Raw genomic sequence first — 24702 nt, 5'->3', positions numbered from 1 at the left:
GCCATCCTCAGCTGTCACAGAATACATGGGCTGAGGTGATTTCTCTGTAGAGACTCTAGTGAGGAAAGGGGGGATTTGCTCACAGCTTCGATGCACGCACCCAGGGTGTGCTACACCCATCAGCAATTCTCTCTGGAATCAACCATTCCCTGGAGCATCCGAGGTGCTCCTGCCTCCTCAGAAATGAAAGTCAGGAAAAACAGCAAGTAACCCAAGTCCTGCTGCTGCAACAGGCAACAGAAAACAGGAGACTCTTTGTTTTGACGGTGTTTGCCCTGCTTTTCATTTCAAATATTGATCTGGGAAAGGAAGGAAGATTTTACATTTCATACATCTTTTAAAAAGAACTCAGCATCAAAGGAAACATTGAGAACATTGTCAGGTTGTGGTAAAGTCTGCAAAAAACACCTCAGTGTGAGAGAATAAAAAATAAATAAGAGAATTAGCTGGAGAGACAAGAGGAAGGAGAGGGAGAACAAAGTCATTTTTATTTTTTTCTGAAGAGAAGGGAAAAATACTGAGTAGTATATACACACTAAAACAGAAACCACGACGTACAGAATAACTAGGTAAGATCCATCTAAAATTTACAGAAATTTCTCTTTCACTTTCTTGAGAAAGTCTTTCTAGATTTCCATCAGATACAAAATAGAAAGCCACAGCAATATTAGAAGAAGAAGAAAAAAGATGAAGTGGAGACATGTATACATACGCATTTTAGCATATGTGTACATACAAAAGCATCCATGTTATATTTGTACACACACACATTATATGTATATGCATAGCATGTACATAGCTTAATCTTTCTTTAGTACACATTCAGAGTGGCACTTTCAGTACTAGCCTTTAAACACACATGAGGCCGGGTGCGGTGGCTCACGCCTGTAATCCCAGCACTTTGGGAGACTGAGGCCGGTCGATCAATTGAGGTCAGAAGTTTGAGACCAGCCTGGTCAACATGGTGAAACCCCGTCTCTACTAAAAATACAAAAACTAGCTGGACGTGGTGGCGCATGTCTGTAATCCCAGCTACTCGGGAGGCTGAGACAGGACAATCACTTGAACCCGGGAGGTGGAGGCTGCAGTGAGCTGAAATCACACCACTGCACTCCAGCCTGGGTGATGGAGTGAGATTCAGTCTAAAAACAAACAAACAAACAAAAAATATATACACACACACACATATACACATATGTATACACGCGCACACGCACACACACACGACGTTCCTAGTGCTTTAGAGAAATGTACATATATTTTTAAGATGTACATCTTGTGTCTGTGATTAATTATAAAGTTCAGTTACTTTTTTCAATGACATCATCTCTGGATATACTTACTAAACACTGCCTGACTACATTCCAGAGAGGAGCAAGAGAGCTTGAGTGCCTGGTGGGAGAGGGAAGGCCCGTGAAGCAACCTGGGCTGTGCAGTGAATTCACGTTTTCAAATGAAAAAGAAAATCCCATGTTGTGCTATGATCTCTCTGTGACACCCCACCCCTTCTGGAAGTGTTTGCCTCACAGTTATATTGGTGGTGTTATTGGAAAGTGGAGCAGCGTCGGCCATTGGGAGTCATACGGAAGGAGGATCGTGACAGGTAGTGAGCCAATTAGCAGGGAGAGGAAGAATTGCATGGAAGCAGGACTTCAGAGTGAGAGTTGATGGTGAAAGGACAAGTTGGCCAGGAATCCCTGGAAATGCAGGTGAAAGCTCTGACTTCCGGAATGTTTGGAATCTGGCATGAGTTATGTTATTTGCTTACTAAAGGGAAGGTGGACTCCAACCTGGCGTTAAAATATCTGAAATTATACTATTGTGTATAAACAGTGGTAAGTGAATCTCAAGAGTCACGCTGTCCACAGCTGGAGTCAGGAGAATATAAACATTGGTCTTTTTGATAGCGAAAGAGATTTTGGAAGCTCTTGGAACGATGGAGGAGGTGAAGGCTAGAAAATTGGGGCAGCAGATACCATCTCAAACATGGGATAAAAGTAATATGAGAAGTAAGAGCCAGATGACTGGATAGTGGTTCTCTGAAAAGGACTAATATGGGGGCAAAGAATACCTAAATCATCTTTCTGTTTTAAAACATGGAAAGCTATCTGTCCTTCTTGTGTAGCAACAATAAATAAAATGCAACAATAAGATTTCTGTCATTAATAAAGTCAGAGGATATATATTAACCATCTACTTAGAAGAATTTTCAAAACCTGAGTTCATATGTATAAAGGATTTGCCAGATTTTAAATTATTATTACATTGTTGAAGGATAATATTTCTCTGCCTTTGCACTTTGAAAAAATATAAAATCTTTGGTTATGATGACTTTGGGGGACATTTGTTTTGTGACTTTCCAGCATCTTCCTGGACTGGTCATAACCTCACGTCATCTCTTCTCACGTGGTTAGTCTTCTGGGGGCTGTTACTCAAGATGCTCTGCCCCTGTTAGCCAAGGGATAAAATTTTTAATTTTGAATAAAAGGACACAAAGTTTTACACACACAGACACACACACACACACACACACACACACACACACAGGATTCATGTAGCTGTGGCACATTGGCCAGATAATCTAGTCAGTTAATACTTTTCTAGGTACAAAAATCAAGACTTTGATAGTTCTTAGGAAATGGAAAGGGTTTCCTGCCCTTTCTCTTGCTAGTTCTCTAGCCATTCCATTGATTGAGTGGCTATCCCCTTTACGTCCAGTAAATTCCCTATTTGTTTAGTTTGCTAAGGAAGGTAGAATTTTAAGATGACCCCTAGTGACTCACCCGCTGTGTAATCCCCTCTCCTTGTGAACAGGCAGGTCCTGTAACTTGCTTCTAACAACAATACAGCAAAGCTGATGGACCGTACTTTCATGAGCGTTACCTATTATGTCAAAAGTGAAGAGATTTCACAGTTGCAATTAAGGTCCTTAACTGCCTTTAAGTAATTTGAAGGGGAGATTGTCTTTGGCTGACGTGACCTTATCAGGTGACCCCTTCAAAGTAAGTGACTGGCTTTCTGAAGAAAGAGATTATTTTACCGGCTTTGAAGAAGCAAATTTCCATGACTTCTACAACTCACGGAAGCATGGAAACTGTGAGATCATAATTACATGTTGTTTTAAGCCACTAAACTTTGGGCCATTTGTTATAAAACAATAGAAAACTAATACAGTTTCCTTAGTTGGCTTATTTTGCTTTCAATCAAAGAACTCTGATAAAATGCTGGATCTCTGGAAAGTTTCCTTGGTGGAAATATATAAAGCATATTTTGATCAATAAACAATAAAATCAGTTATCTTTCTCTTGGGATTAAATGCCACAAATGTTGTTTTTTACTTATGTACAGTTCAGCATAAGTAAAATAGCCCTTCCCTCACTATGATCAGCTAAACTAGCTGTTTCCAAACATTTTTGTCTCAGGATTTCTCTATACTCTCAAAATGTATTAAGTACCCTCAAAGAGCTTTTATGTAGTTCCAGCCACCAATATTTAGCAAATGCTTTTCAGATATTTGAGATATTTAAAAAATTTTTTTATTATTTAAAACATTGATAAACGTATTGAATGTTCAAAGAAATAACATATTTTCCAAAATAAAAAATATATATAGAGAGAAAATGGGCACTGTTTTACATATTTGTAAATACCGTAAATTGGGTATCTTAGTGTTAAATTAATTTAACATCTTAGTTGAAACAATTAGATTTCCATATCTGTTTCTGTATTCAGTGTGTTGCTCTATATTGTTTGGGTTGAATGCATGAAAAACATTTGGCCTCACGCATATATGTAGTGGGAAAAGGGAGGAGTATTTTAAAAAGCCTTTCTTAGATAACCGTGGATATTCTCCTTTGATATTATACCCAAAACTTGGCAAATTGTGATTTCTTAAAGTGTAGTGCAATGTAGAATCTAAAACCGTATCAGTGAACTTTTCATATTCTGTTACATTAAAATCCACTGGCCTATCTTGCTCATTGGATGAATATTTTACCCATGCATAATTTTTTAACATCGTGCATTGGTCACTTGGAAAATAATGGTTCCCTGAGTTATGCAGATTTTCCAAATACTGACACATTTCGTTACGTAATATTAAAAAATGATATTTTTAAATACCATCACGAATCTCATCTTTTCAATGTCAGAAAGATGTCACAATCACAGTGACTGACTGAAAACTCCAAAACTCTTAATTTTCATTTGAAAACTCAAAGTTTATCATTGGAAAAAATGCTGTCAGTGATTTTCCTAAGTGACAGATTCACATACTTTATTTTGAGAAAATGTCTGCCAAATACCCAGATCTGAACAACAATAGTTTGTTTACCAGTCATTCTGTCAGATAAAAAATGATATTCCATGAAAAGGTTCACCTAGTTCAGCTGACAGCTCAATCACACAAGTGCTTTTCTTTGAGACAACCATCCTACTTAGGAAGGCAGCAGCAGTTCTTAATATATACTTTCTATTTCATCACACAAAATATTAAAGACATGTGCACAAGGGCTGAAATCTAACTATTTTCAAATACTCCTTCGATGACATCTTATGTAAAACCAGCAATTTTGCTTTTTAAACTCTGAGTGCCTGATACAATTACTGCTGTACCAATTGATGGCATTTTGACCCACCATTGCTTTTGCACCAGTAGTGAAAACATCAACACAGTAAAGAAGGCAAATAACATCCTGACATTTTTATGAAAATGGTTTTGATCCCGTAGACCCTTGAAAGTGCCTTAGGTACCTCCAAAAGTCCGCGGACCACACTTCAAGAACTGCTGATCTGAACTATCACTTGAGGGCAGTATTCCAATCACTTTGCACTTAACTCAAGGGGAATCTAATAATGCTTTCAGTTTGGGTGTAGATCTCGTTAGATATCTTCAAGCTGAAAAAACTTGCTGCTTCTGTTTATAAGCATGAAAGTCCTTATCTTTACCTGATTACATAAATTTGCAAAAATAAGGCAGGAAAAAATTTCTTTGTATTTTAGGTTGGGCTAGTGATGATCAAGAATTAGAAATACCTTCTATAATAACCAAGCCATCTTGCTTTAACTAGCTAGTTAACGATGATAACACAGCTTCACTTTAATGAGGCTGATACTTTGTTGCTCTGGTTTTCTTATATTTCAAAATTTTAAGCATTTTCAATTTCCTGTCCCACGAACAAGATACTAAGGCCCATAGTTACCAAAGGAACTGATACCATTTGGCTCTGTGTCCCCAGCCAAATCTCATCTCCAATTGTAATTCCCAGGTGTTGAGGGAAGGACCTGTAATCCCCATGCCAAGGGAGGGAAGTGATTGGATTATAGGGTAGTTTCCCTCAGGCTGTTCTCGTGATAGTGTGTGAATTCTCATGAGATCTGATGGTTTTAGAAATAGTAGTTTTTCCTGCACTATCACTGTCTTTCTCTCCCACCTGCTGCCAGGTAAGATGTGCCTGCTTCCCCTTCCACCATGATTGTAAGTGCCCTCAGGCCTCCCCAGCCATGCGGAACCATGAGTCAATCAAACCTCTTTGCTTTATAAATTACCTAGTCTTGGGTATTTCTTTATAGCAGTGTGAAAATGGACTAATAAGGGAACCAGGATCCTTCCTTTTCTCAGCCATGTCCTGGTTCCCCTTCTTTGGTTTAGGACATAATTTGCTGCTTCAAAAGGTTGAGGGTAATTCTTGCTGAACATTAAAGTTTAGTAACAAAAAAGTTGTAGTAACATCTGTTTCTACAAGCCATGTCTCTTAACTGGCAGATTTATTCTACAAAAGAAGATTTCCTATTATTTTGTTTTGTTTTTATTGACACATAATTGTTCATTTTTATAGGGTACAGTGTGATAGTTCTATATACGCATGCAATGTATAATGATCAAATCAGGGTTTTTAGCATTTCCATCACCTCTTACATTTATCATTTCTTTGCAGTGAGAACATTCAAAGTACTCTCTTCTAGCTGTTTTGGAATATGCAATACAATATTGTTAATCGTACTCACCCTACTGTGCAATAGAACACCAGAACTCATTCCTCGTAAGTGTAACTTTGTACCTGTTGACCAGTCTCTCCCTATTTCTTCCTCCCTCCTTCCCTAGGTTTTGTATTTTTTAATTCAACCTAGAGTTTACTGAAATTTTTGGAAAAGCAATATGGTAGTGACCAGTAGCACCTTATTTTCTGACAAAAGTCTAACTCTTATCTCATTTGCTCGCATCACTCATTACATTGTTTTCCCCAGAGCTGGGCACAGCCTCAAATAAAGCACAATGTCTGTGCACTGTAGGTGATCAATAATGTTGGTGGAACTGACTACATGGGCCAGGGCACACTTTAAAAAAGATAACGTGCAGTGAAAAGTTCTTTCATGGCTTACAGGTTTACCACAAGAGAAAAAAGCCCAAACATTGGTACATCTGTGTTTGCTATAGATTTATCTTCTTGCCATGGCTTGGAATCCTCAGTGTGTGTCTTTATTGTCCATTCACTTCAGGACTTATTACAGGAAGTGCTCACTAATAGCCAATTTTCAAATGAATGAAATTGTGGAGAAATACCAAGAGATACATAACAGAATTTTTCCACAACACACAACGCTGCTAAAATTGCATCCCCAGCATGGACTGCAGTGAAAATATGATGGGATTTTCTAATTGACACTTAACAAATCCCAGCTATTGTTTGGAATGTCATTCTGCCTAGAAACAGGGTCTTTATTTTCATTCTAGTACATTAATCATACCCAGTTTTTCTATGAACATCTTTCCCACTACTAAACACTATAGAATGACTCATTCAGGCCTTCATTCAACAAGTATTTATTAAGTACCCATTATGTAGCCAGCATGGGGTGATAGTGAATAAGAAGGATGCGATTTCTGCTTTAAGGTAAAATGGAAATAACGGTTGCTATGAGGACTATATGAGTCAATACAAGTACAACACTTAGATCAAACTTGGCACATAGTAAACAAACACAAGTGTTGTTTTTATTGTTCCATTAACATTCAATGGGAGAAAAATACACTCTCCAAGATATTGCAATAAAATGTGATATATGCGTGATGACTAATTACAATTGCTAAAGTGAGTAATTGAAATAAATAATAAAATACATAAGCTATGAGGACACCTTGGATAGGCATTTAACAGATGTTGAAGGCAGAATCATGAAACGGTTTTCTGAGGAGAGAGTATCTGAACTGCATTTGACAGGATAAGTAGGCAATACGGTAGTCAGGAGAAGAAGAGTGAAGGGAGGTGTTCTAGGCAGAGATAATAGCTGTAATCATGAGCTATAGCATAAAGGGATGAGTTTTATCCTTAAGGTTAAGAGTACCACTGAAGAACTTTGAGGAGGGAAGTGACATGAACAGATCTGCAATTTAGAAAGTTGATCCAGTTGCAGTGTGGAGAGTGAATTAGGCAAATAGCAACTCGAAGCAGGGGAACTGGATAACAGACTATGTGTAGTAATTTAACAGAGAAATATAGAGAGCCTGAATCAAAATATAGCTGTGAAAAGGGTGAAAGAAGGGACAGAAATTTAATATGAAGAAGGCAAAAACATTCAGGACTTCATGACTACTGGATGTAGAAGGTGAGGCCGAATAGGGATGACGTCCTGGTTTCTGGTTAAGATAACTACACAGGTGCTGATGATATTGACTAGGAAAGGCGAAAAAAGAGAACTATTTGGTCTGCTGAAAAAGATTATGAGAGAAGCTTTATGCAAAATTTCTATTGCTTTTGCGTATCTAATAAAACAACTAGATATTCCAACAAGCTTGGGTTGGAAATTCTAGTTTAGAGGGTCAGCACATCAGTGGTAACTCCAACCATGGGACTATATGAGTTCATCCAGTGGTGTCATACCAATATTTAAGGGACAGACCAAACAGGAAGAGCCTACAAGGAGCATGAGAACGAGTGAATATAGAGGAGAAAACAAGGACACTGAAGACAAATGAGATTTCTCATCAGTGTCAAATGGGGCAGAAGCATTAAGTAAAATAAGAATAGGGCAATGTCCATCAGTTTCAACAACTGGAACTAATTAGCAGTCATTGAAGGAGGAGCTTCATTGAACTGGGGATGGCAGAAATTAGGCTGCAGTCAGTAAGAGTGAAAGTAAGTGAAGCTGTGGAAGCTCTATAACAGAGCTTCTCGTTCCAGAAGCCTAGCTCTGGAGGAAAGAAGGAGCTAGAATGGCCAGAGGAGGTTTGTTTATATTTATTGTTTTGAATTATGGAAAGCCTTAAATGTGTTTTACATTGATCTAAAAACAAAATTAATAATGACGAATAGGCTCTTATACAGTAAAGAGTGAGAAGCATTGATTGGCAAGAAGAGAAACATGCAAATACAATCCAGAGCCAAGTTCAAGCATTAACCTCTGACATGAGGAGGTTATATACAAATAAATGCATGCAGGCAAGGGAGAAAAAAAAAGAAGTTGACATATGGTACAATTTATCCCTGGGAGCTCTTGATAGATTTCTTGTATTAAGGCTCCTATTTTCTTTTGAGACAGCAAGGGAAGTCATGTGCTGAAAATGGTATGAAAATTGTGGGTGAGGAGGATAGTGAAGAGTGAAGGAGTGAGGACTGTGAGAAGGAGATGACCAGGGCAGGCAGAAGTATTTCTGAACAAGATTCAGAGTCTATCTAAAAATTGAAGATCATTATTGGCATCAATCTGCATGAGCATGTAATTTTCCACAGCTGTGCCTGGTGTGCATAATCAGGTGCAGAGAAGCTGGACATTGGAGTCCTTCCAGAGTTTTGATTCTGGAGGTAAAATAGGGAAGGTAGCAAGATAATTGAGTGTATAGTTTAAGAAAATGGTTTAGGAGAATAATTGAAGATTATGTCACTTGGGTCAGTTAGAAATGGAATTGAAGCCAGCAGGGGACTGATAGATTGAGAGAAAATGAACAGGGGCAAGAGACTGGAGCACTGAATAAGGTCAGAGAATAAATATGGTGATCACAACACAGAAAGTTCTTTCCAGAAGCAGATTGTTGTTTGAGAATGAGATATTGAAATTCAGGATTCGAGAGTTGAAGCAACTCTGGGTGACAAGGTCCATAGTGTGGCCAAGGGAATAATTTTCCAATGAAGAGTAGACCTGAAGATCATTGGAACTGAGCAAGCCAAAGGGCAGAGTGTGTGTGTGTGTGTGTGTATGTGTGTGTGTTTGTTGGGTCACCTAAATAAATGTGGCAGGATTTGCAATGAAGAGGAAGACAGGGTCTCAGGTGCCAAAACTATGAAAGACTGTATGGAGAAATAACCATGATGTTGATGGATGATAGTGATGCTAAGTAGACTAATAATCAGATGGCCTGACCAAAAAAGATGGCTGGAGGACGATGTTCAGGATGCAAGAAAATGCTGAACACCCTCTCAGCAATGAAAAAGAATGAACAACCTCTATTTGAGATAGCTATAGTGGGAAGTCATGTCCTAATGGCTAGTCAATTTTCAGTTAAGGCAAGGAGATAAAAGATCTAAGGGACTTCCAAAAGCCTGATGGAAGGCAACGGGGGTGAATATAACATGAGGAAGGGAAGAAAACTAAAAAAGGATGTGAAGATGTGAGTCGGGGAAGGACAGATAACTAAAGAGGTTTGTAATTTGGATATTAGCCAAGGGTGCAAAGGATGTGAGACAGTAAAGAACCAGGATAAAGCTGTTTCAGGGTCAGTGCAGACCTCAGGAGGCGTTAGATGCTGACGATATGCACAGGCTGAGGCCTTTGCTCTAGTTTTCAAGGGGAAAGTTGGTGAGAAAATGTCTCTGAAGAAACGTTAGTCTAGGATGGCTACCAAGTAGTTCAATCTTGGGACCCTCATCTTATATTGGAAACTGCACTTGTCCTCTCCCAGAGATCAATTGCACAATCCAAATTCTGTCCTTGAGAGACTCCCAATCCCTTTGAGATATGCTCTTTTTCAATTTCATAGGCCATAATATCATGCTTACCTATTCTCCAAACATTTGAAAATCTACATTGCAAAAGTTTCAAGATGTGCATCTAACCGTGCCCAGCATTCCCACAACTCTCAAGAATACAGTCCTGTTACAATCTCTCTTATATGACAGTGAGATTCTTGATGGTGAGGACTGTTTCTTTTTTGTTTCTGTATTCCCAGAACTTCAGGATGTCCATAGTGCATGGTAGGTGTACATTATGTTTGCCAAATGAATGAAGCATACAAATCAATATACTAGTATCTGCATGCATCCTTTTCAACAGAGGTAAAAGCTGTTCCTCTTCGTATAGAAGGCTTGTGCCCCCACTTGCATTTGAATTCCATTCTCTCCAGTCTTCTCAGAGAGCTACATGATTGTACTCTTTGAGAAGTACAATCTCTACTATCCTTTCCCTCTTGCATGTATCGATCTTCCCTTCTAAAAACTATCTTTTCTTTAAGTTTCAGAATGTCTCTCACAAATTAATGTCTCCTGCCTTGACTAGCCATTGGGACATGACTTCCCACTATAGCTATCTCAAATAGAGGTTATTCATTCATTTTTATTGTCAAGAGGGTGATCAGCATTTTCTTGCATCCTGAACATCGTCCTCCAGCCATCTTTTTTGGTCAGGCCATCTGATTATTAGTCTACTTGGCATTACTATCAACCATCAACATCATGGTTATTTCTCCGTATAGTCTTTCATAGTTTTGGCACCTGAGACCCTGTCTTCCTCTTCATTGCAAATCCTGCATTTCAGACCATGATGGGTGCACAATTGCTTACTGACATTTCTACTTGTATCTTACATAGGCATCTAAATCTTATGACCTTTCCCCTGGTCCTATTCCAGTTTTTCCTATCTCTATGAATGAAATCACTGCCCATTTTGTTGTACAAGCCAGAAAGCTGAGTCACCTTTGACACTTCCCTCTCTTTCACCTCCATATTGACCCATTATGCAGTCCTGGCATCTGCCTCCTGAATATCTTCTAATCTTCTGCCTGGCCACGTCTACCACCACCACATGACCTAAGCCACCACAATGTCTTGTCTGGACTGTTGTATTTCCTAACAAGTTTTCCTGCATCCACTCTTACTCCTGCCCCAACTCCAATCTCTTTGCCAGAGTGCAGCCAGTCCCAGTTTGGAACTCTTAATCTGATACCCCAAACTCATGGCTTCCTGTTGTTTTTAGGATGAGGACTGAAATCTCCAAAGTGGTCCCCACGGCCAGTGTAGTCTGGCCCCAGCCTGTCTCTCCAGCACATTGGACAGCATGGTCTCCTATACTTGCTTTGGTCAGATAGTGACTTCTATAAGTTCATCAGATATGACAAACTCTACCCACCACAGTAGTTGGGATATCCAAAAGGCATCTCTGATTTACCTGACTCAAAACAAACTCCTGAACTACCCCTCACAGTCTCTTCCCTTCATCATTCTCCGTATCTCAGTGAATGAAAGCTCTATTCTATGAGTTGCTTAATCCAAAGATGTTGAGGCCACCCTTGACTCTCTTTTTTTCACACTCAATTTCCATTCCTTTGGCAAATCCCATCAGTTCTACCTTCAAAGTATATCCAACCACATCTCTGATCACATCTCGCCATCTCTGCTTGTACCAAACTGGTCCAAACAATTATTGTAAAAGCCTCTGAGTGCTTCTCGCTGCCCTCACCTTTGCAGCACTGTCTATTTTTCATATGTCAGACCCAGTGGTCCACTTCTTTGCTAGAACTCTCCAAGGGTTGCCTGGCTTACATGCAAGGCACTGGACCATTTGGCCCCATGACCTGTCTGATTGCATTTCCTATCACTGCTCCTTTTGCCCCTCCCATCACAACACATACTCAGACACAGTGCTGTACATTCCCAGAACATGCCCAAGGATGCTCTACTGCAGCTTTCAGCTCTCACTCCTCCCACTACCCAGAGACCTCCCTCACTCACAGTTGCATGACCTACCTGCTGCCTGAGCTGAAAGGTTGATCCCTATAATACCCACCTCACCTCCACACTCTGGACTCCTGTTCAGCTCATCCTTTCCATTTCTTCACAGCACTTAACACCACCTGACATAGTTTACGTCATCTGTCTCTAGTCATCTGTTTATAGTTTATCTGTCATCTGTTTATTCAGATGACATTTGTTTATGTCATCTGTTTATTCAGTCATGTTTATAGTATGTTTTTCCTGCAACTAAAACATAAGCTCTCTGTGGGTAAGGAATTTGTTTTGTTCACTGCTGTATCCTCAGCACCAGCACAGTGCCTGAAGGTGTTGAAAGGCTACAGGAAGAATGAATGCCGTTCCCTTTACCTAGGATGTTCCCCAGCTCTTCTGTGTCTTATCATCTCCCATTCATCCTTCAGACGTCAGTCTAAGAGTCACTTCCACAGAGAAGCTTTCCCCGACCTTCAATATTCTGTCTAATCTGTCACTTAAACCCTTTCCATATACTATTTTTTTTGTGACCAGTTACCACAGTTGTAATTTTATGCTTATCTGTATGATACAATTGATTATGATTATTCTCTTACTGGACTTTAAACTCCATGAGGGCAGGAGTTTTGATTCATCTATCTGCTTTTGCTCACCATGGTTTCCTCTGAAAGTAGTGCAGAGCCCAGCATTTGGTAGACAATAAAGATTCCTTGAGTAAATGAATAAATGGAGTGAATTAATAAATAAATGAGTTAATCAAGTAACAAATAGATTTAGTCTTTTTTTAGTTTCTTTTTTTTAAAATAGACCTAAAGCTTACAATTCTTCGAGTTTCTGACACATTCATTTCGCCAACCAATTTATTTTTGTTCCTTAACACCACTTAACATTTCATTTTATTGTCTTTAAATTGAGAGATGAAGTTGTCAGCAGGTAGGTCATGAATTTAAAGCAGGAGTGCTAGAATAATGATTTCCATCTCAGTCACCTGCAGAGCTTGTTTAACAATCAGACTTCCAAGCCTCATGCCTCAGTTTTTCGTAAGGATTTATTTTAAAAGACAAGATAACTTTCAGGAGCCTCATATCTTATCTTATGTTGTCTCTTTATCCTTAGAAGAATTAAGAGGAGACCATAACTCTGAAATATATCAATTATCAAACAACAGGTGAACTGCAAATTCAAGCTCAGCTTGCCATACTCAGCGGGAAGACAGGCTTTAGAATACACGCTTTCTTGCATTAAAATGCTTTTAAAAACAACCGTTGTTGACCTAACTGCAAAGAATGTCAAGACTGAGTAACTACGGGAAGAACATTGCTGGGTTTCTGCACATGAAGAAAACGAAAAACAAAAACAACCCCAAACCTTAAGTCTCCATGTTTTCCTTCTGCTCAAGATAAAGATATTTTTGGCTGGGCACGGTGACTCACGCCTGTAATCCCAGCACTTTGGGAGGGCGAGGCCAGCGGATCACTTGAGGTCAGGAGTTCGAGACCAGCCTGGCTAACATGGCGAAACCTTTTCTCTACTAAAAACACAAAAATTAGTCAGACATGGTGGCGGGTGCCTGTGGTCCCAGCTACTCAGGAGTATGAGGTGGGAGAATGGCTTGAACCCAGGAGGCAAGAGATTGCAGTGAGCCGAGACTGCGCCACTGCACTGCAACCTGGCTGATAGAGCCAGACTCGACTGTAAAAACAAACAAACAAAGAAACAAAAAAGATATGCTTTCCTGAGTTTCACCCTAATATACAGAAGGTCAGCAAGGGACATCTGTACTTCAGAGATGATTAAGATCTGCCAGAATATGATGACAACACATTTGAATGAATCATTACAAAAATAATCAATCTTATGACAAGTTTTCTAAATGAAGTTTTAAAAATAATAAAATACCTAAAAATAATAACTTGTTTAAAATTTAAATCTTTAAAGTGACTTTAATTGTAAGAGAGAGATATCATTTTCCAGATGAAAAAACAGAGGTATTACCCCAATATTATAAAATAAAAAATCCTGACTTTTTCGTTATTGTTGTTGTTCATTTGTTTCATTTGTAAACAAAGCAACCAACATCAAAGGCTGCAATGCAGGACTATTAGAACATTTTGCTGAGGAGAAGGAAAATTGATTAATAAAGATAACGAAGTTTGAAGAATCTACTTCTTAAAAGGAGAAAAATGTAAGCCAATTTTTTTTTTTTTTTGGACCTTAGCAAAGTATACCAATGAAATGTGCAGTTTTTGGTAATTATTTTGGTTCCAGCGTTAAGTCTAAAACAAGGAAGGCTTTAACTACCCTAAGAAACTAAATGCAACAAAAACATTCTTAGGAGAAAAAATTTTTCCTGCAGTCAAGAGAATGCTGCTTTTACAGACATTTTCTTGTCTCCTATTTCAGTATTCTTGAAAAATTGATTGATTAATACGGCAATTCTGTCTAGATAAAACTGCCTGGAAACAATCAGTTGTTATATTCCTGTGTACAGGGCAAAATGACAAAAAAGATAATGCAGGAAACCTTGGGGCAAGTACTGTAAATTACAGAGTATCTGGTCGATGGTGAAGCAATTACGAAAGAAAAGGGACCTACTTCTTCCTCATAACTGAAATCACCCATTCATTGTTATTAACCCTAAGAAAGATGAAAGGGAGGAATGCCTGTTGTTAGGAGTCAAAGAGATAATAACAAACCATTGAATCAGGAATAGGGGATGAACCATTATTTATTTAGATTGACAATGTTTTGTTTCAGATATGTTGATTGTAATGTTTCTATTTTCTCTCATTTAAATTCCTTCTTACAATGTTCTAATAACTTCTTTTAAAATTGCTAATCAAAATGCCTTAAATAAAATGTTTTACCAGCTCTCAGCACCAAAGGAGTCAAATCTGGTGACAAACACCAGAATCATAAATATAACAATTATAGGAACATAAGGTGCCCTGCAGAAAACGGAGCAACTCCACACTCTAAGAAATCTCTCATTTTTCCCAAAGATAGAAAAAATAACCCCCTTAAAAAGGGGGAGAGTGACATTTGTTTTACATTTTAATTTCTAATCCCATTATTTTTTAAAAGAACTAAGTAAAGTAAGTCTTCGAAAAGTATGATATTCCACCTTCTTCCTTCTCGTTGTGTTTTATATAATGCTCCACCAGGCGATGCTTACCATCTTACAAATGGCTCTACATTTTGCTCTGAAAGACTTCAGTGGTGAATTCTTTTTGTGTAATACTATTACACAAAAAAAGTGTAATACGTTGGTAAACATTGTGTAATACCAATTCTTTTTGCGTAATACCATTACACAAAAAAAACATGCTTAGAGGAATTTAGAGACACATAAGCTCCAAACCAGAATGGGACTAGGACTAAAATGATTTCAAGATAGAATGAAAAACGTACAAAAATTAAGTATCTAAACTCTCTGATAAGATGGGCAGAAGGTTATAAAATATATGACCACCCCACAAGACTCAATCAAATGGATTAGAATTTCATTTTGGAAGCAATTCACCATCATAAAAAAAAGTTGGTGTTTCTTATAGTTTGAAAGAAACTCTTATAATTGACACCTTTTTTTCTCCCCAGAGCAAATCTGCATGTGAATTTTTGCTGTTCAACTGCTTAGAGGTACTTTATCAACAAAGATCTTGTCCCAGCGCTTTGTGAGCCTTCACTATTAAACGAAAAGTACAAGAGTTTAAATCTGAAGACAATTCTCACATCCTATGTTATTAATAAATAAAGCAAGAACACAGGCTGGGCCATAGGTGTGAAGAAGAAAGCCTTCTAATTCTCCTTGCTCGCAATTTTTTCACTCTGAGTTAAATACAATCATAAACTAAACTATATAATAAAACTGGAATGATATCTAACTTTTCAGTGCAAATATCATCCAACAAAATACGTAAGAATCACTAGCATTTATTGAGCACTTACTACGTTGCAGACAATGTCCCACACATCATGCAATTATGTTCTCATATAATCTTTACGATAACTCCATGAGGTAACATACGAAAATGCTCAGGGCAGAGAGCTTAAGTAATTTGTGCAAGTCTTATTGCTATCTGATTGCTGGGAGAAACAGCAAGAACTGTCACCCAGGATCTTTATCTCCAGAGACATGTAGTCTCCTTTCCTGTGTGAAACTAGTAAGATATTTCTGGCTGAGTATTATCTAGGGTAAAGAGCGTGCACTTTCACCTTCACATGTATGTTATTTCCAAACCATAGTACTTTGTTTGGAAATAAGGCAAGCTGCAGTCATTTTTGAAATTGAAAAAAGGTGAGGCTTTGTGAAGGTGCATTAATGTGATAAGCAAAACCGTGGTAGCTCCAGCTTGCCCCATTGTCTTAGGGCAGCCCGAAAAGCTAGGATTCTGTATGAGTTCTGATCCTTCCTGGAGATGTACTCTGACTAGAAATAGTATTGTAGAGCTTTTTCCAGAGCACCTTCATCCAAGTTTCCCATTGGAAAAAAATATGCGAATTTTTTAGAGCATTATGTAATTGGTACTGTCTTGCAACTGTAAGCTTTGATCAACGACAACAACAACAAAAATATAGTAATAGTAACAACAATAGCTAACACTTTTTGTGCCAGGCCTTCTGCTAGTGGCTTCACATGTATTATCCCATTTAACCTTTACAATAATCTTAAAAGGCAGACCTCATTATTACAGATAAGACAACTCAGGCTCAAAGAAGTTAAACAAATTGTCTCAACATTCTTTATTTACAAAGTTAACTAACTGCTTTTCATATTATTTATTTATTTATTGAGACGAGGTCTCACTCTGCCACCCAGATTGGAGTACAGTGGCACCATTACAGCTCACTGGAGCCTCAACCTCCCAGGCTCAAGTGATCCTCCCACCTCAGTCTCCCAAGTAGCTTGGACTATGGGAGTGCACCACCACACCTGGCTAATTCTTTTACTTTTTGCAGAGCCAGCATCTTGCTATGTTGCCAAGACTGGTCTCGAACTCGTGGCCTCAAGCGAACTCATGGCCCCAAGCAATCCACCTGTCTTGGCCTCCTAAAGTGTTAGGATTACAGGTCTGAGTCACCACACTCGGCTCTAATTACTTGTGAATTCATGTTATTTTTATATCCCTTCACCTCAAAGAAGGACACAAGGCAATTAATACTTCGGAACTCTTCAGCTGTTCCATATAATCATACATATTTCATATTATTGCAGTAATTCCGTTTGCAATTTAAATACACTATTATCTTTTTAAAACATTACATATGTCTAGTAAGTCACTGCTTTGGTATGTATAGAATTTGAACATGTCCCATAGAGAAGCCAGAGCAAGCAAAAGAAACAGGTAAAATGTTTATGGAATGAAGGCCCTGTTCCAATTCTCCCACACCCAGCAGAATAGAACCACCGGCCTTCTGAGTACTTTGAAGTTGATTAATGAAAAACAAAACGCAAAAATCTATAGTCAGGCACAAGCTGGAATGTATAATCTCTGCTGTAAGTACGAAAATTAAGTTTTGTGTTTTAATTGATTTTCCTAGGCAAATTCAATAAAATGATCAAATGCAGTCAAAGTATCACATTCTTCCCTGGAGCTCTCAAGTTCCCTGCTACTTTAATCTATGTTTGAATCCTATATGAAAACCCTTAGACTATAAATATGCACCAGGTGTGCCAAAGTGACACTTGGTGACACACAAACTTACTGCAGAATTGAATTTCAGAGGCTAGAAGCAACTATCTTCCTCTATTCATCCTTCCAACCCCCTCAAACTCAAAAAGTTCAGCATTTCATTTCATGCAGTCATAGTGAACTTTGTCAGTTTTTCTTCACTCAAATGCTTAAATAACTTGCAACAATTATTTGGCTTGAACTTCACAGCACAAGGTGAACCAAGTACTTATTTTTAACCAATGTAGAACATTGCAGATTTCGTTATTCTACTTCACAGAAAATTAGTCATCGATTTCCTAGGATAAATGAGTTCTGCTGAGCTATGGTGCAGACCAAGGAAAAGTGTAAATGAGGTAAAAAGACCAGTCTGTCACCCTAAGATTCATTCAGTTTGTCACTCCTATGAATAACGTTAGCAATAGCTGAGACTGCATTTGTTGCTTGGTTTTCTCTTACCTTTTTTTTTGGTCTAATTTCTCTGGCTTCAGGTTTCTCTATGACCAGAAGGTAGGAATACGAGCTGAGCAGACAATGTAGCAGAAAAATTTAAATTACTTCTAAAGAGCAATGAGAGGGGCTCTCACAGTATCCCAAGACCTGTAGCTTTTCAGAAGAACCTTCAGAAGAATGATTAATCACACTATTATATCCCCATGCCTGACGTCCAGCTCACCCCAAGCTGAATTGAAAAGCTCTGTGGGCTGACCTTACCATGGACAGCTGCAATCATCTTTGTATTGTGAAATGCAAGTAATGCCTTCTAGTCCTAAAATGTTGTCACTGCAGTCCTCAGTATGCCAGTGTTTGAGAAACATAATTTGGTTATCTCTTTGGTGATCAGAAATGGAGTATCGAGTCCTTTTGTTAATTCATTTGATCAGCCACTTATCCAACAACAAAAATTAGTGATGACCTGCTAAACACTGCACTATGTTTTAGAGATGAAAAGTTCTGAAGATGAAGAATATGACACAGTATATGGACTTCCACAAATGAATGTCATCCCACTTCTCCTACCTACCTCCTAGTTTTATATGTTTGCTCAGACAAAGGAAGGAGAAGAGATTTACAGAAGTAGGAATGCACTGTAGTAAACTCATCATCTCAAAAGTTACAGTGCTAGGTTCCAATCACAAACCTGACATATTATAATTGAGTAACTTCAGACAAGCTTTGAAACTGGTATGTGCCTCCATTTCTCTGTCTGTAATCCTGGGATGGTGCTAGTAATAGTACTTTCCTATTGACTGTTAGTGGTACCCCTCCCAATAGACTGTTGGGAGGACTAAAAGGACTAAACTATGTAAATGATTCAGGACAGTACCTGGCAAATATTAAGCACAATATAAACAGTACAAATATTTTCATTACCCTCTGAGTTTAACCAGATTTCCTAGAATTCATTTGGAACAAATTGTCAGTGTGTGTGCAATTCTGCTAGATAATTTTGTTCTTATGAAGACAGCTGGCGTCAGTTACCTATAATGTCGTTATGAGCAATGATGGAGCTTATTTTCCAGGTCTAGAAAAAAACTTGTGAAGTACATATAGCATTCTAAATTGGTCCTTATTAGAGGGTGAATTCAAATTTGAAAGATTAAGAAAGACAAAGACTTCCTCTCTGACCCAATTTTAGTCAGGCTCCTCTTCTGAACTAAGCCTTGACATTGACCCCCTGAGTCCCGCTTTAGCGAAGTATCCTATTAAGCCAGTTTATTGAGAATTCTCCTCACTCTTGATATCTAGGTGATATCAAGGTGTCCCATGAAGAATCCAGATGAAGAAAAAGAAACAGGTAAAATATCACTTTAGATATCAAGAGTGAGGAGAATTCCTCTCCTTCCACCCCGTTCCTTGATACCTTAAGCAAGTTTCTCTTAGTAACCGTCCATCTTCTCTCCTACTCTAAATCCCCACTTGTCCCTATTTGTATTTGGAGTTGAATTCACTCTCTTTCCCCTAGTGCAATAGTTTTGACCCCTATTGCAATAGTCTTGAATAAAATCTTTCCTGACATTGAAAAAATGTGTTTGAATAATTTCTCTTTAACAATCAAAACAATGAAATATCACTATGATTGAAACATGAGTAAGTCTCTACATAAGGCAATGGGGACAAGTTCAAATAAACTGGAAGAGTATGTAATACTCAGAGACAGATTTTCTTACAACAGCGAGTGATGAATGTGAAGAGTGGTCAATCATAAAAGAAAATTTGGGCCAGGCACAGTGGCTTATGCCTGTAATCCTAGCACTTTGGGAGGCCGAGGCAGGCGGATCACTTGAGGTCAGGAGTTCAAAACCAGCCTGCCCAACATGGTGAAACCCATCTCTACTAAAAATACAAAAAAATTAGCTGGGCGTGGTAGTGGGCACCTGTAATCCCAGCTACTTGGGAGGCTAAGATGAGACAACTGCTTGAACCCAGGAGGCGGAGGTTGCAGTGAGCCAAGATCATGCCACTGCACTCCAGTCTGGGCAACAGAGTGAGACTCCGTCTCGAAAAAAAAGCAAGTTTGGAAAATTTGAAGCAATTCTCTGAGCAGCATCTGTAATTGCATTTCCCATTAAAAATAAAAGGTTTAAAGTCAACTCAGGATGACCCTAAAGCAAGCTCATTTTCTAAAATTGGTGGTAATAATAATGATATGTCATTATTAGGCATATAACATCATGTCTGGCTGCAGGATTAAATTGGGGGAGCAAACTGGCTTTGAGATAGACCATTTAGCAGGAAATAAAGTGTCTAAAATAATTTGGCAAACTGAAAAGACAAAAAAGAAATCGAATAGATGGGATATTTAAAGTAGTTAAATTTCATTCAGTTTGAATATGTATGTACTAGAAGAAGGAATTAATAGTTATGATATTTGCATTTTCCAATTGAAAACAATCCTTTAGTTTTCCGAATATATCAGTCAGATTCCAGAAACCCTAACTGGGAGACAGGGAAGAGGTTATGTTACAGTAGGTAGCTAGTCAGGTATGAGCAGGGCAGAAGGTTCCCCGCCCCCACCAGGAATGTCAGGCAACCATCAGATGATGGTCAGATGGTTATTACACTTCCTCTAAAATAATAATTGGATGTAGTTGGAGTCAGGGAAAGGCAGTCTCCCAATAGGTAGAAAAACCTGAAACTGATGATTAGCTTCCAGATAAGATCTCTGGAGTTGGGCGAGTGGGCTCGAGCATGCACAGTAAGAGGCAAAGTGGCAGAGTTCACTGTTATATAACCTCAGAGGAACACGCCGCTGGTAAGGGAATGTTACCAGTTTCTGGAGTTGTACGCATGCTCATTTCATGCCTCAAGTGAGCATGCGCACAACTCCAGTAAACACACTGCGCCTGTGGCCCCTCCCAAGCGCTGGCAGCCCAATGTGGATAGGCACAGGCTGCCCCAAGGGAAGAATCAGGGAGAGGGGTCACAAGACCCCAGAAGTATGTCAACATGGAAAACCCTAAGTCGAAGGTCAAACCAAGCACTTGATCTCTCACGTCGCCTGCTTGGCCCTCTTCCAAATGTACTTCCTTTGGTTCCTGTTCTAAAGCTTTTTAAACAAACGTTCACTCTTGCCTCGGTCTCTCACTCTGCCTTTTGTCCCTTGGTCGAATTCTTTCTTCTGAGGAGCCAAGAATTGAGGTTGCTACAGAATCGTATAGATAGCCCACTGGTAACATACTTTGGTGCCGTGTGACTGGGATGTTACACTGCTAACAATGAGAGAAAATGTTGATGAATGGAGAAAAAAATGGGCATTTACACTAAATATCATAAATAATCTTTTGTCATTTACTTTTTAAATAGGTAAGCACCATATTTTCTTGAAGTATAAATAGTAAAAAGGCCTTGATTTTAAAGCTCAAATTGAAGATTTCTGCATACTCATCCATTAAATTAATAGAGAAATGTAGCAAGTCATTTAAGAGCACAAATTCCACTTCTCTTAAGGATTACTGCAAATTAAAGTCTTTCCTATATGCTCAAAGACATTAACTCATAGGATTCGTATACCTTTTGATTTATGGAAAGAAACTAGTCTAAGTCTTGCACTGTACTCTGAGAAAGAGCTTTGAGTGGGTGATGCTCTAAATCTATATCTGACATTCATCATCAGGGAAAATGTAACCAAGAAGGGGTCTGCATGGAGGAAGTGAAAGAGGTCTTAACGAAAAATTGACAAAGCCGGACTCCATTAAAAATTCACCGTGAACGTCAAAGCAAAGCCCTGGGTTCTAGTGCCAGCTCTGTTTCTAATCAGTACCGTGACTACTGCCTGGACTCGACTGGATCATTTGTAATGTGCAGGGATGATAATATCTAAGTACCCTACTAGCTCTAAAATTGCTGGATTTGTAATGGGCAATCAAATACAAAATAAAATCATTGATTTTAAGAACTATAATAAAAGATTGGCTTCAAAACACTTCAGATTCTGGGTTTCTAAATCTGGCTTGAATGCTTCTCTTTTTCATTCATTTTTTCAACCCCAAAAAGGAAAAGAAAAATTTTCTTTATTTGAGTTATAAAAAACGCTATAACTTTTAGGATAAAGGAAAACGATGATATCACTTTCCTCCTTTGGGGGTCTTCTGGAAATGAAAGAGCTGCTGTCTGTATCACAGATATGGGCACTGGCAGAATGACTTAATATGTATGTAACCAAGCCAGTTTCCGTTTTTAAGGATTTAAACATATCTAAATTTCAATTGTTCCTTCTCTCTTTTTTCTTGTCTACTCAGAGTTAAAACACATTTACTATAAATTATTATCAGAAGGTTTTCTCATATCCATGATGCAGATTCCCCAGGTACTCGTCTAGGTGCTGATGTACAGCAGCGAATGAAACAAAGTCCCTATTCTCATGGAGCGTGTCCTCTGTCAGACCTGTCCTGCTTTAATAATATTGAAAGTTCCTGTTTGTGTAAACGTATGAGGAAAATAAATACCACCTATGTTATGTTATGATATTGTTCCATTTGCTTCAGGTGTTCTTTTCCCCAAGAGAGATTATAGCAATTTACGATCCCGGCAGCAGAGTAGTCTTTTTTTATGTATTGAACATTAGTGTTTCTTGTGAGCCAGGCTGTTTGATCCTCATATAAATAAACCCTGTGAGGCAGGTAATAATAGTACCCATCTGGGGTATAGATTTCTAACGTGGGCTGGGCACAGTGGCTCATGCTTGTAATCCCAGCACTTTGGGAGGCTAAGGTGGATCACTTAAGCCCAGGAGTTCGAGACTAGCCTGGGCAACATGGTGAAACCCTGTCTCTACCAAAAATGCAAAAATTAGCCAGGCATGGTGGTATGTGCTTGTAGTCCCAGGTACTCAAGAGGCTGAGGAAAGAGGATTGCTTGACCCCAGGCAGAGGTTGCAGTGAGTTGAGATGGCACCACTGCACTCCAGCCTGGGTGACAGAGCAAGACCCTGTCTCAAAATAAATAAATAAATAAATAAATAAATAAATAAATAAATAAAATTCTAATATGGAAGGTTTCTATTTTCAACATTTAAAATATATCATTCCATTACCTTCTAATTTTCATGGTTTCTGAGAAGTTAGCCATTATGCTCACTGTGCTTTTTCTAAATATAACTTTTTCCCCTTCTAGCTGATTTTAAGATTTTTCTCTGTATTTTTGTTTTACAGTCATTTTCTAGGTTTTATTTTCTTTGTGTTCATCCCACCTGGCATAACTAAGATTTTTTACCATGTGAGTTAACATTTTGCAAATCAATTTTGTAAAACTCTTAGTGATTATTTTCAAATATTTCTTCTGCCCTATTCTTTTTCCTCTCTTTCTGGAACTTCGATTACACATATATTTGACTATTTGAGATTGTCCATATGCTTTTTCATTTCCTGTTCAGTTTTAGCTTTCATTCCTTTCTTTTCTCCTTGCTTCTGTTGGGATCATTTCTATTAATATGACTTCGAGTTCACAGATTCTTTTCCTCTTCTGTGAATATTATATAATCAAGTCCACCTTAATTTTGGATATTTATCATTCAGTTCTACAGTATCATTTTCTTTATTATTTATTCTTCCTCCTCCTCCTCCTCCTCCTCTTCTTTATCTTCTTCAGGATTCCATTTCTTTTTTGGAATTCTACATTTCTTAGTTCATTTTATGTTTCTTTTCCATTAATTTCTTTAACATGTTTGCAATAGTTATTTTAAAGAACTTGCCTGTGAATTCCAACATTTTGTGTCCTCTATGTGCTATTTCTATTGACTAGTTTTTTTCTCTTGACTGTGGGTCAGAGTTTCCTGTCATAATTATTTATTTTATGCTGGAACATTGTATTTTAAAAAGCCATAAAAAGGGGAGTAAATACAGTTTTCTCCGGAGAGGCATACTTTTCCTCTGTTAGACAGCTAGGGAGAGTTTAATTACTTCAATCCAATCAGGAACTGAGTTGGGTTGAAGCTGAATTTAAATTTTGGTAAGTTCCAGCTCACATCTGGTTTTGCATATCTTTAGGATGAGATATGTCCTGTGTGTATTACAATCTTTTTCTTCTAGCTTGACTTTCGATGTTAAGCACCATGAGTTAATGGAAATCTCTCTCTGCCTTTCTAACCCCACCTCCAGCTTCCTCTACTGCTTCTTCTGGGAACTTAGCAAAAGTCCCATGGGGACAATCAGCAGCTAGGACAATCAGCTCTATGTTTTGGGTTCCGTTTTTACTGTTGCAATCTGTCATGCCAGCTAAGATTCCTAGTTAATGTAATACTTGTTTCTCTTTTCTTCAGAAAGGTCTCAAGCCAGATTCTCCACCTTCCCATGCCCAGACTGAACAGATGCCTCCAGGAAAGTGACCTCTAGCATTCACCCATCTAGAAAGGACTTCTCTAAATTTTCATTTCTTTAGACCATTTTTATTTGTAGTTTTTTGAAGTTTTTAAAAAAGTGTGTGATAATGTACCTATTTTTCCTACATTCTAGTCAGAATCCTACATTTTAACCATGTGCCTGGTAGGGGTAAGTTACACTAAACAGCCAAAATATTTTTTAAATGTGTCATTTTCTTTTAGTCTTTAAATGCCGGCGATTGGAGAGCCTTGCCTTGTGATGGATAGTTCTGGTGTT

The 24702-nt window shown here is 38.3% G+C and overlaps 1 protein-coding gene across 3 annotated transcripts in view; it reads right to left on the bottom strand.

Annotated features, from left to right (window-relative positions):
* The window catches only part of FAR2 (fatty acyl-CoA reductase 2), a 187569-nt gene that overhangs the window by 92793 nt on the left and 70074 nt on the right, over positions 1-24702 (bottom strand). For 2 of the 3 annotated variants that reach the window (XM_025401660.1, XM_025401661.1), the window contains exon 1: positions 18065-18349. The exons of the other annotated variant lie outside the window; for it this stretch is intronic. The gene's annotated coding sequence lies outside the window, so the exon portion shown is untranslated. Of the gene's footprint in view, positions 1-18064; positions 18350-24702 lie in introns of those variants that run through there. 3 annotated transcript variants of the gene reach the window in all.

The sequence above is a fragment of the Theropithecus gelada genome, chromosome 11 (assembly GCF_003255815.1).
Source record: "Theropithecus gelada isolate Dixy chromosome 11, Tgel_1.0, whole genome shotgun sequence".
Classification (NCBI taxonomy): domain Eukaryota; kingdom Metazoa; phylum Chordata; class Mammalia; order Primates; family Cercopithecidae; genus Theropithecus; species Theropithecus gelada.
The sequence above is the reverse complement of the archived record's forward strand: the minus strand, read 5'-3'. Positions and strand labels throughout refer to the sequence as shown.